This window comes from Fundulus heteroclitus, chromosome 12, assembly GCF_011125445.2.
Source record: "Fundulus heteroclitus isolate FHET01 chromosome 12, MU-UCD_Fhet_4.1, whole genome shotgun sequence".
Classification (NCBI taxonomy): Eukaryota; Metazoa; Chordata; class Actinopteri; order Cyprinodontiformes; family Fundulidae; genus Fundulus; species Fundulus heteroclitus.
Window position 1 is genome coordinate 36713034 of NC_046372.1, and position 12451 is coordinate 36725484.

The window sequence follows — 12451 nt, forward strand, 5'->3', positions numbered from 1 at the left end:
TCACAAAGCTCTGCATTTCAAGTCCCTGCAGGCATCAGAGATGTACAATGAAGAACTGCTGCTGTGAAAGTAGTTGTCATTGAATCTGTTGAGCTGCTTTGGTGTTTTATCCATTTGTTTCTTGAGTTGCATATTGAGCACAGAACTGACCCCGAAAAACCAAAACAAAAAAAACAAAAAATGGGGAAAAAAAAGAACTCCAGTACTGTGGATAAAAAACACATAACTTTCTTCTGTTCTTTATTTTTTGTCACCCTTGAATGTTTAACAAACTATTTTCAGTATCAGATAGAGATAACCTAAGTAAATGCAAAATTGAGTTTTCAGATGATCATTTAATTTACTTAGGAAAAAGAGAAACCTAAAAAGTAGCTGCCCTTTAAACCTAACAACAGATTGTTCCACCCTTAGTCGCAGCAAAAACTGTTATCACGTATGGCCAAGATTGTTTTGCATTATTTTGAAAGAATTTTATTATTCTTTTGGGGGTGTGTGGGGGGGATTGTACTAATTAAGCAACGTTGTTGGGTTTTCCAGCATGAACACCTTCTTTATGGTCATATCACTGTCTCTTAATTGGATTTAAGTCCAGACTTTAACTAGGCCTCTCCCAAACCTTCATTATTCTAAGACTGACTTGCTGGTGTACTTCAGATTATAAAGTGCACCTGAGCTTATGGTGACAAACTGATGGCCAGATGTTCACCATCAGGATTTTCTGCTACAGAGCAGAATTCCTGGTTCCATTGATTTTTGTCATCCGGTCATCACGCCACCATGTTTTACTCCATGGTTTGTGTTCTTTTTCTGAAATACTGTGTCTGATTTAACGCAACAATTGCCTTCAAAAAAAATTGAAAACAAAAACTAACTAACTAACAAAAAAAACACAAAAAAACAAGTAAACTTCCACTTTAGTTTTGCCAGTCCACATGATATTGTGAGGGGGCTGATAAACAGGGCAGACTCTGTGGTGAGACAGTGTCTATACTCTGTGGAGAAGGTGGTGAGGCAGAGGAAATTCTCCAAGATCAGGGCTATCCTGTCCAATCAGAGCAAACCCCCGAACTTGGTCTTCTCCCACCAGAGAGCTTCCGTGAGCTCCAGGTTCCTCTTGCTGGGGTTCTCCACTGAGACTGAAGAACTCGTTTGCCTCTCGCGGCATTAGGCTGTAAAATTCAGCCACTTCAGGCAGGGACAGGAGAAGTCAGCTGGTAATGCCCCAAACATAGTCTCCAGTGCCTTAACCACTGACACCTTGACTCTTTTTTTCTTTTCCAGTGTTGTGTTTACTAATATTCTTAATATTCTATGCTGTTTTATCCTGTTGATCCTTTTGTGTTTGTGTGAATGGGAGCAACAGACTGCCACACAGTTGCCTTCAATATTATTATTATTATTATTATTATTATTATTATTATTATTATTATTATTATTATTATTATTATTATCATTGATTTTACTAAATGTCTTCAGTGACAGCAAAGTGGAACTGAAGACCAATTCCTTGTTGTATGAACCTGCCAAGTCTAATTATGATTCTGAAACAAATTCTGACCCTAACTGAGGGAAATTAGGCCTGTAGTGTGTTAGATGTTGTTCCTTTGTGACTCCCTGGATGAGTCGTCACTATGGTCTTGAAATAGTTTCTGTAGGCACTCCTGGGAAGGTTCATCAGTGTTATGTGTTTTCTCTGTTTGTATAGAATGCCTCCCATTCTAGTCTGTTGCAGTCCCAAAGTTTAAAGAAGGCTTTGTAACTCGCCCAAGGGTGTTAGCTGTCAATAATTTTGTTTCTCATCTGTTCTTGATTTTTTTCCCCCCTTTGCTCTGGGCATCACATGTTGCTTTTTAAGATCTTTTACCCTACTTTATGTGTTTGGGCAGGTTATTTTTAGTTGGTCTCTTGACTCTATACGGTTTGGGAGTAGTCAGGCCTGGGTTTGGCTGGTGATATTGAACAATGCAGTTAATAATAACACTTGATTCATAATAAACAAGGGGGTATTGAGGGTTATTTTTTTCAACATGAAGCCAGGTTGGTTTGGATAGATTTCTACCATTATAAATGAAACCAGCATTTAAAAACTAAATTTATTAGGCTACTTACTCATTTTATTTTTGCCTGATATTAAAATTAGTTGAATGATCTAAAACATGATTTAAACACTATTCGCCAAGATTCTGGAAGGAGCAAATTCTTTTTTTTTTTTTTTTTACAAGATGAAACAGTAATGCAAACGTTTCCCCAATACAGGAGGTGGTCTCCCAGCAAGAAAGATACGTATTAAGGAAGAATAGGGGTAGTTAATAGGAGAGCTTTGTCAAAAATATTACCCTTTGGGTTGTTTGTCCTCTTCCTGAGTCTAATTTTCAGCTGGATTGGAGCGAAGAGGGGAAAAAAGAGGGAAGATAACTGCAGTTCCATTCCTCCACCCCATACCAGTAAATTGGCTCTATATTAAATTTCAGCCTCATCTATCAATACAAAGAACAGTTGCGAAATTACTTTGTTGCCCACAAATCGCTGGCAACAGACTGAGCCTCTTCTGAAGCAGGGTGATCATTTATCTGGTTCACATTTCCTCCTGAGGTGAAAGGAAGCAGGACACGGTCAGACTTTTATTTGTTCCCTGGGTGATAGATGTGACCCCCTAGAACTACTGATTAGGAGATTACAAGCAGAAGAGGAATCTAACAAACATTAAGACCTGTTGGTTCCCTTTGGATTCCCTCGTTTTCTCAGCATGTCCGAACTTGAGGTACGGGAGTCTCCTCACTGCAACTAGGAAAGCAAAGCTGTCTCGTTTGACCCGGGAGGGTGATGAAAAAAGTGACAGTTGATTAGAATTGGAAGTACAGCATTCGCCATATTTATGATTAATTTAGGAAAATCCAGTGGATGATTTGGTGTATTTATTCAGTGACAAAAAAAAATGTCCTCTTGTTAAGAAATCTTGATAAAAAAAAAAAACCTCAAAATCAACAGGATCACACTGGCTGTTGACACATTGGACAGCCCGCTTGTATCATGGGGCCAGTCCTTAATCTTCTATCACATTTTCCAAGGCTCTATGATATGAGAAGAGGGATCTTCAACAATCCAAGAGTCTCTCCATATCATCCAAAGTCCTGGGTCTTGAAGGTTATCGAGGTCTTTTAAAGTGAAAAATCCCAGCAAGGTTTAGAAAAATACATTATATATGATGCTGTGGATGGCCTTATTTGTGTACAGAAGGACTTTGAATTCTAGTTTGAATCCAACTGGGAGCCAGTGGAAATGTTGTTGGACTCATGTGATGTAATGAAATGACGGGGTTTTGGTAATAATGTGAGTAGCTGAATTCTGAACTACTTGTAGCTTATGGAGGATTTTTTTTACAAAGGCCAAAGTGACAAGAGTTACAGTAATCAGTGCGGGAGGTGACAAGACTATGGACAAGAAGATACACACTGAGGGGGAAGGAAGGGACAAAGGGAAGGAAGGGACAAAGGCGACTAATGTTGCATAGATTTAATATAGATTAATGTGAGAGGTAAAGGATAGCGTGCTACCGAGGATGACACCCAGACTCCTAACATGAGGTGAGGGGGAGACTATAGAACCATCGAGTGAAAGTAAGAAACCGTCAGTTTTGGATAATATAGATCTGGTTCCTACCATGGGGATTTCAGTTTCATCACTGTTCAGTTTAAGGAAATTGGAAGTGAATCAGGATTTTTTTTTCTGATATGCAGGAGATATGGGAACTTGGCTTACAGGAAAAATAGAGTTGGGTGTCATCTGCATAATAATTTCCATAAGATATTGCCGATAGGAAGAATGTAAATAATGAAAAGTAGGGGTCCCAGGATAGAGCCCTGGGGCATGCCAGTTGTGAAAGGGGATGGATGGGAACTAAAGGACTTAAGTTGAACTAGCTGAATGCAGCCAGTTAGGTAAGAACGAAAGCAGTCAAGGGAGTTGTGAATGATGCCAATTGAGGATAATGTGTGGATGCAATGCTTACACATACCAAGAACCCGATATTGAACTAAAACACACTTAAAAGGTTTATTTAAAGGAAAAATAAACAAAAACTGGATGCTGGAAGGCAGGTGACAGGGGCCGGTGGCAGAACAGGCTGGAGCAGAGCGCATGTCCATGAGACGGGCAGAGGTCATACACAGACAAGGCAGGCAGTAAAAGGCACACAGGTACAAAAGGGCTAGGCAGTAATCAAAAACACAGTCCAGGTCATGACCAGCGTCAGAAGGCTGATCATATAGCCATCGAGGGCAGGGCAAGTAGAGGATACAAACAGGGAAAACAGGTCAGGCAGGCGGCGCACAATAACGCTGGACTTCAGCTTGCACAAGGCAAGAAGACGATCTGGCAGAGACTGGCTGTGAGAGGCTGGTATTTGAAGGCAAAGCCCCCAACCCCCTCGCCCCAAAAAAAGAATAAAAAAAAATAAAAAACAGACAGACACTGGAGAAGGATGGAGTGAGAAATCGTATTGAAGGCTGCACTCAGCTCCGGAAGAATGAGAAAAGAAAGTATACCTGAGTCAGCTGCCATCAGAAGATCGGGCATATGGGTAGAAGATTTAGAAATGCTTGGAAGTTAATAATTTGACAATGGCTGAGTGAATGGTAGAATTTCACAAGGGAGGAGATGTGACATTTGGTAGTCTTGTGGATTTTTTTCATTGAAAACTGCATTACAGAATTACGGGATGGAATGGGAATGCCTTAAATGGCTGCAAAGAGTTGTTAAACATTGAAAACAAAGTCCTGGAGTTACCTTCATTGTAACTGATTAAATCAGAGTAACTGGATTTAGTTTGAGTAATTAATTCATTATATACTGCTATTTGAGTTTTGTACATTTCTTGGTGAATTGTTTGTCCTGTTTTCTTTTATAGTTGTTGAAGTTGACAACGTTTTGCTTTAATGGACAGGAGTTCAGGGGAAGATTGTGAGACCGGGTTTTCACTGGAGCAAGATCATTCATAATATTATTTAAACATTTATTTATTATATTGAGAGACATGCTCATCAGGGGTATAAGATGTATCTGGAATCACAGGTGTAAAGATATGAGAGGAAAGGGTATCCATGTTGATGTCCTTCCATGTTCTTGAATGAGAGAAGATGTGGTTTATTAGTTATGGAGAGACAGAGGGAAATGTAGAATGAATGGAGTAAATGATACATGCTACAGATTCAAAGAAGGTGAAAGCTGGCACAGAAACAAACAACACCTCCCACTTCATATGGTGAATTATCTTGAGACCGCTTCCACAGCGTGTCTCACAAGGCTTGCAGATGTAAACAAACCCTGGTGGAGTGGAATCTTTAAATGGTACGGAGCCCCTAAAGGGACATTGAAGGGAAATTTAAGAAAATTACTTTCTGGTGCGCTCCAGAAAGCAACTGGTGAGGCAATAAACTGTAAACATGGTTGTCCTATAATGTTGTCTACAAATTCTGGTCATTAGTTTGAAAGAACAACAGCAAGAAGTGCCTTGACTAGCTTACCTTGAGATTTATCATGACTTCTGCTGCTTACATTTTCCTTTGATACCGTGATTGGCTAAAGCAAACCTTTGGTAGGCGGGCACTAGGTGTTGCTTTGTCCAATCATCTCAGAAAGTTCTACTGAATGTCTCTCCTTTCCCCAAACAGATTAGATGGGAGCAGTCCCCGATTAATAATGTGAAGAAAAGAAAGTGCGACATATTATAAATTTGGCTTGTCAGGTAGGACAGTGTCCAGTCTTGAGGTAGGAGCGATGACGGCAAGAGTTCTTCCTTTTCTCTAAGCTCTGTCACACGGCTGCTGTGTCGTCTTCAAACCCGCCTGCAGTCAGAACACAGAGAGTAGAGAGGAGATAAACCACACTCTTTTTCCACATTGCAAATTAATCACGTATGCGTAAAGCTGTCCATGATTCCCCCCTGGATTACAAAGAGGGAAATAAATATGATAATATATACTTGAACCAATCCTGTTCTCCACTGCCTTGGGAGCACCGGCTTCAGGCATTGCTGAGTCAGTGCCTTGAGCCAGTGGTTCAAACTGATAGGGATCTGGCTCACTGGGCTCCAGAAAGATTCCCTCACCATCCAGTGAGGAGGGGGGTGAAAAATCCTCCACCTCAAAAGACCGAATAGTGGCGTAACTACCACCGTCACTCTGATCACTCTTCACGATTCAGTATGGTAAATCAAGTTAGCTGCTGTTAACACAGCCCATCCCCCCTCCCAATTCCATTTCCCGCTTATCCCTGCCCACTTTGACGGATTTTTCAAATTTGTCAGGGGGTGGGATTATGCTTTTACATGATGGTGAGTTACACTTTAAGTTGTGACAAGCTGTTGGGTTGTTGCCAAGTTTCCGTTTAACAGAGACAGTCAAGCTCACGGTTTGAGCGAGCCGATAGTGAAAAGACCGAGGTTCAGAGTGATGCTGTCGTGTTTGACCAGAGGCTTAGCCGAGTAAGCTAGGCTGGATAGCACGCTGTGATCAACAGTCAGGTAGGATTTCCTGTGAGGCAATGAGTGGTGGACTAAATGGATTTGGCGGCGTTGGAGTTGTTGAGATGGAAGTTCTGGCAAGATCTGTGATGATATGCATCTGCCGTTGTGAAAGAGCAGTATCTGAGCGGAGGCGTAGCGTTGTTGACAGAGGCTGAGTCAGAAGGCATCAGATCTGAAGGAGTTCAGCCGCGCTGTATTGGAGAACACCTGATCCAGGTTGAAGAAGGAGAAGCATGAGGACGCATATTATTATAGTCTATAGACAAAACTGGCTAGCCCGCATCATTGCTGCTGAATGGGGATGAAGAGCAAGGAGACTGCCAAATTCAATAATCTGCCAATATGGGTTATTTTTATTTCACGTGGAATTATGCTATTATTTTTTTAAAGACTTTTTACAAATTTCTAGTAGAGGTGGCCACAAATGTGGAAGTCAAGAACAAAGAAAACAGACATCTACTGAAAAGGCTGCTCGCTCAAGGTGAGAGTTAACAGTGTAGCTGCAGTGAGGGTGGCGATTTAGGCCGCCTGGTGATAATGGAGTGGCAGGACATTTCAGGTTTTGGTACTCTCAATGCTGCACCGAGAGCAGAAATTATCAGACCAGCAGGTCTGGAATCTCCTTTTGTGCTGGCAGCATATTGCTGGGTAAAGATTGTGGATGGAAATAATCAGCCCTTTTAAAGGTCAGTAGAATTTAAGCGCACCCAAAGTACACCATGACATATTCTGGATGATAAGAAATAACCCTCTGTGTGGAAAAAAAATAGAAAGAATCAGAGTTCACCTTGTCCAATTTATGCTATCACGATTGCTCAACTGTCACTCAAATGGCACATTTGCGGCCAACCTGACAGCACCCGGAATTTTTTTTACCCATCCCAACATACTTTATGAGGCTAATATACAATGCACAAAAGTTTGACACTGTGTTATGTGCCTTTTGTCTTTTAAAACACACAAAATAACCAATGAGACACAAAGCATCTACTTAAAATGCATAAAGTTGGTGGGAGCTGTTATTACTGTCAGCGGGGCAATGATTTACCTCACATGACGTACCACAAGTGAATTTTCAATAACTTGGTGATTACAATAACAGCGACACATTGTCTGGATGAAAGCTTGTGTACTTGTGCATTTGCAATTGCAAACTTTTTTTTGGTTGCATATCTTCCATCTAGTTTTTAAAGAAACTTTTGCATTAATTAAGAAGTGTTTTTACTATACAGCCACAGATGTAAAACTTTGTTAAATTTCCAAACCAAGTTTTTCTTTCTGTTGCATGATTGTGCTTTTAAAAGGAACCATTGCAATTTCTTTAATTGCCCTGGCACGGAAAAAGAAATTCACCACCCCAGGACTTTTTTTCCCCGAACAATGTCACATTAGAAGTACACTTTCCAATGGAGTTTGGTGGACTTGATATGATAGAACCACACAATGTTTTACATGCTTGTGATGTGGAAGGAACAACATTTTTTACAAATTAAATCAGAAAAGTGTGGCATGGATTTATATTCAGACTCCTCAAAAAAACTGTAAATAACCACCTGTCAATTCAAATTCAAGCTACATCTGTTTATTTTTGGTTTTTTTTACTATTTCTTTTTCAGAAAAGAATTTAATGCTCAGTCAGACTGAAAGAAAAACATCTATAAACATACATTATCAAGTCTTACCACAGCTTCTCACCTGGATGGGTGTAGCTCTGAACTTTGACTAGGCCATTCTCATATGTAAAGACACTTTGACCCGACACATCACTTGTTGCCATGGTTCAGTGTTTAGGTCGGTGTTCTGCTGGAAGGTGATCCAGCAGTAGTGCCTAATATTCACCTCAATCCATATTCCCATTAACTCTACAGCCACCTTCTTTTTCCCTGCTACAGAAAATCCCTACAGGATAATTCTGCCACCACTACTACATGTTTCACAATTGGTAAGGGTTAGTGGCGTGCAATGTCAATTTACCTCCATACATATTGAGTTACATTTGGGTCAAAAAGTTACATTTTTGTCTCACTGGACCAGAACATCTGCTTCTTCATGTTTGCTGGGTCCCCTGCAAGGCTTTTTGGCAAACTGCGCTTTATGTAGTGGCTCTTTTTCCCCCTCCAGATTCCCCACCTGATCCGCGGATCTCTACAGATCCTCCTGAGTTACTAATGGCCTCTTGGCTGTTTCTTTAATAAATGTTCTCCTGGCCTAGTGAGTCGGTTTAGGTTTACAGTTATGTTGGTAGGTTTTCAGGTATTCTAAACTTAGTTTGGTGGATGTCACATTTAGACAGATATTGTTTTCTAACCCAAGCCTGTTTTGAACCTCACAATGTTTTCCCCAACCTGCCTGCTTTATTTTTGGGTCTTCATGATGCTATTTGATCACCAATGTTCTCTAAACAGACTTTTGAGGACCCTATTTACTAATTAAGTAACATTTGAAAGCAAATGCATGCACTGAACTGTATTCACAAATCACTGTCCTTCTATAATTCACAAAAAACACTATTTAGTAGTGGCCTCCGACATACAATCCCAATAAAATACAATGTTTGTTGTTTTCATGTGTTCAAAATCTGAAGGGTACGAAGATGCTTGCGGTGACCTGCATTTCCTTGCAGCTTTTTTTTTTTTAAAGATATGCACTCACATTTAACTTGTTGCCTCTTCTGAGCTGTTTTTGCTCCATGCTATTAAAAGGCACTGACATTGACTCCAGTAGAGTTCAGGCAGAGAATTACAGGACAAACCAATTGGGACTGCTGACTTTACAACACTGCGGGACTACAGGAAGGTCACTCTTTGCCTTCCCTTTGGGCATCAGTCTTGAAAACAGAGTGATGGCCCCAGAGAGGCTGATAAGTAAACATAGTTTTTAATGGGCTGTGTATGGCTGGTGGTCATCTGCGCAGGGCCAGGAGTTTGCAAGGCGCAGAGGGCGACAGTGCACTCTGCAGAGGTTTTTATTAATGCTATCATAGATCAGATGGACCAGGGGAGGAGAATGAAAGGTGGTGATGAATTTGGGCTTCCTGTCTGCCGTGTGAGCGGAGGACAAACTGCTGAGGCTGGTCGAGGTCACAGATGAAGGATACCAGCCTAAAGAAGACACAAGGGACAATACATTCAGTGGATACAGCCGAAGGTCCTGTGTGGTGCAAAGGGCCAAAACAGCCTCTAATTTACTTCTATTCGTCCATCCCATAAAATGATTAGCATATCCAACAAACTATTCCAAAAGTAATTTCTGTATCATTCGAACGATCTTGTCCAGGAACTTTTTGGTAGGTCATTCATTCCACAGTTCTATATCTATGTAAACATTCTTTGTTGCCTCTTGCTGTTCCCATAATCCTCAAATGATTATAAAATGTAAATATCAGGACTGTAAGGCATTCACACCTTCTGTCAAAGATGACAAACACAATCTCTTGCGGACAACTAACCTTGCACATCACACCGAACACAGCGTCCCTACAGGGAAGTGTGTTCGGTGGCAGCATCATGGTGGCGGCATCCTTTTTCTTCAGCAGGGACGGGGAAAATGGTCGGAGATGATGGGAAAATGTCACAAGAGAAATACATTGTAATGCTGGCAGAAAACCCGGTAGAGGCTGTAAACGATTTAAAACTGAATCTGGGGTCGACTTTCCATCAAGACAAGAAGTGGAAACATACAACAAGAGCAACGATTGAATGGTTTAAGCTCAAAGCAGGTTTATGTATTTGAATGGCACAGTCAAAGCCCAGACCAAAATCCAACAGGTAATCTGTGGCGAGACTTGATAACTGCTGTTTACAGATGCTCTTCATCCACGCTGAATGGGCATAAAGGTAGAGTGGACGATTTTTTCGGAAATGTAGGTAAGAAACCTCCAAGTACCTTCTTGAATAGCTGTGCACATGCGCAAGACCATCTTACCTGCTCTTCTGCTCCTCAGGGGGATCGCGTGAAAGAATCTCCCAAATATACTCTGGTCTTATTTCTTTCTTCTTAAAGCTATAGTTGATTATCCTGTTCAGAAACACTTTTTGTTATACTGGGTAAACTGGTCCTTCTATCCGAAAATTTGTCAATACATTATGTATTCAGAAAAAAAGAGGTCTTGATGTCAGGCCTGTGAAAATTCTGACCAATCACTGCCCTTCGCATGAAAGAGCAGAGGTTGGTCAGAGTTTTGGTCCTGCTCTCACCCCCCTGTTCCTCGAGATCCGGAGGTATCGCTTTATCTATTGGTTGTCCAACATGCCAATCATTCTGACACCGCAGTGTGCATGCACCTTCCTCGTTGGTTTCCACTTGCTGGCTGTACAGCTTCTAGTGTTTATGTATCAGGTCAGGTTCGGTGTTAGCCGTTGATTGTAGCTCCGTTGCTCTCACCGTATACGTTGAACATAGCTGAGAGTCACAAGAAGCAAACCGCATTCAAGTTTATGAGAAGAAGAGGAAAGCCTCAGTAGACAGAAATAAGACCGGAGTTTATTTTGGAGATTTTTCGCAGGATCAAGAGCAGAAGGTAGCAGGTAAGACGGTCTTGCCCATGCACAGTTATTCAAAAAGGGGAAACTTCCAGAAAAATGGACGACTCAAGATTTGAGCCTTTCTTTTCTTCTCATAAACTTTTGAAACCATTTTCAAAATATACGGTGAGAGCAGTGAAACTACAATGAAAGGCTGAAACCAAAGCTCACATAGGTACATTAACACTAGAAGTGTGCACGCGCAGCAAGTGGAAACTAGGGGGGATCCAAAGGAAGAAGAAACAATTTTAAATGTAAATTGTAAGCAAATTTACTTACAGGTGAAAATGCAAAAAAAAAAAACAAAAAAAAAAAAAACAAAGGACAACAAATTTTAAGCCTTACTTTTCAGATTTAATGTTGTAGAAACTTTGGAATCCATGTAACATTTTCCTTCATTTCACTTTGTGCATGTGTAGCACATAAAATCACAGTAGAATACATCAATCCCTTGTGGATAGATGATTGTTGCAAATTTGCCTGAAACCCCAACCATCCATTTTCTATATCAGCTTGATCCATGCAGGGTTGCTGGGGAGCTGGTGTCCATCTCGAGTAGTCACTTGGCAAGGGGAGGGGTACACCCTGGACACGATGCTGGTCCTTCACAGTGGCCATCGCTGCCAGTTGATGCCTTTTAGACTCGTACCAAGAACCCAATTGGAAGCACTTCGCTGCCTAATTTAGCTAATCTGCATTTGAAATTCCTAAATGTATATCTAATGCATAAAACATATTTAATGTTAATATATCTTCCTGAAATAAAAACTGTTTGGCAACAAATAAATAAATAAATGGATGTATAAAAAGCAATGGTATTTCTATATATTTGTAAATAAAGTCAACCACTAAGGAGATAGAATTTTTGGTTGTAAAATTACAATATGTGGAATCATTTGAAGGGAAGTGTAGATAATAATACACTAAACATGTAAAGTATGTAGAATATTTGATCTGCCCTCTATGTCATATATTCCCAATAGTATGTTGCATTTTTGACTGTAAATCAAACAATGAGGGCTTGCTGACTTTGAGGTCGGTAGGTCTAAACGAGGCAAATGTGAAGTCAAAGTCATAGACTCTTTTTTTTCCTCTCTTACAGCATTACTGGCTTTTTTTAAATGAGTTCCTATGTCTTTGAAAGCATGCCCCTTCATGCATAGGAAGGAGACGGGTTCGTGTGAGCTTTTACAGCGGCAAAATGTGTTGATAATTTAGCCAGAGAAATGGACTTACCATGTGCTGTACTGAAAGAAGGTTAGCTTTTTTTTTAATGACTTGCAGCTACAGACCATGTAACTAAATCCACTCGAGTTCTGGCTGGCACTGGCTTTGCTTTCCGGCAGCTGAATGGGCCTCAGTGTAGTGTGGGCTTCATGGGCTCTGACTGAGTGTCGGCCTCTGG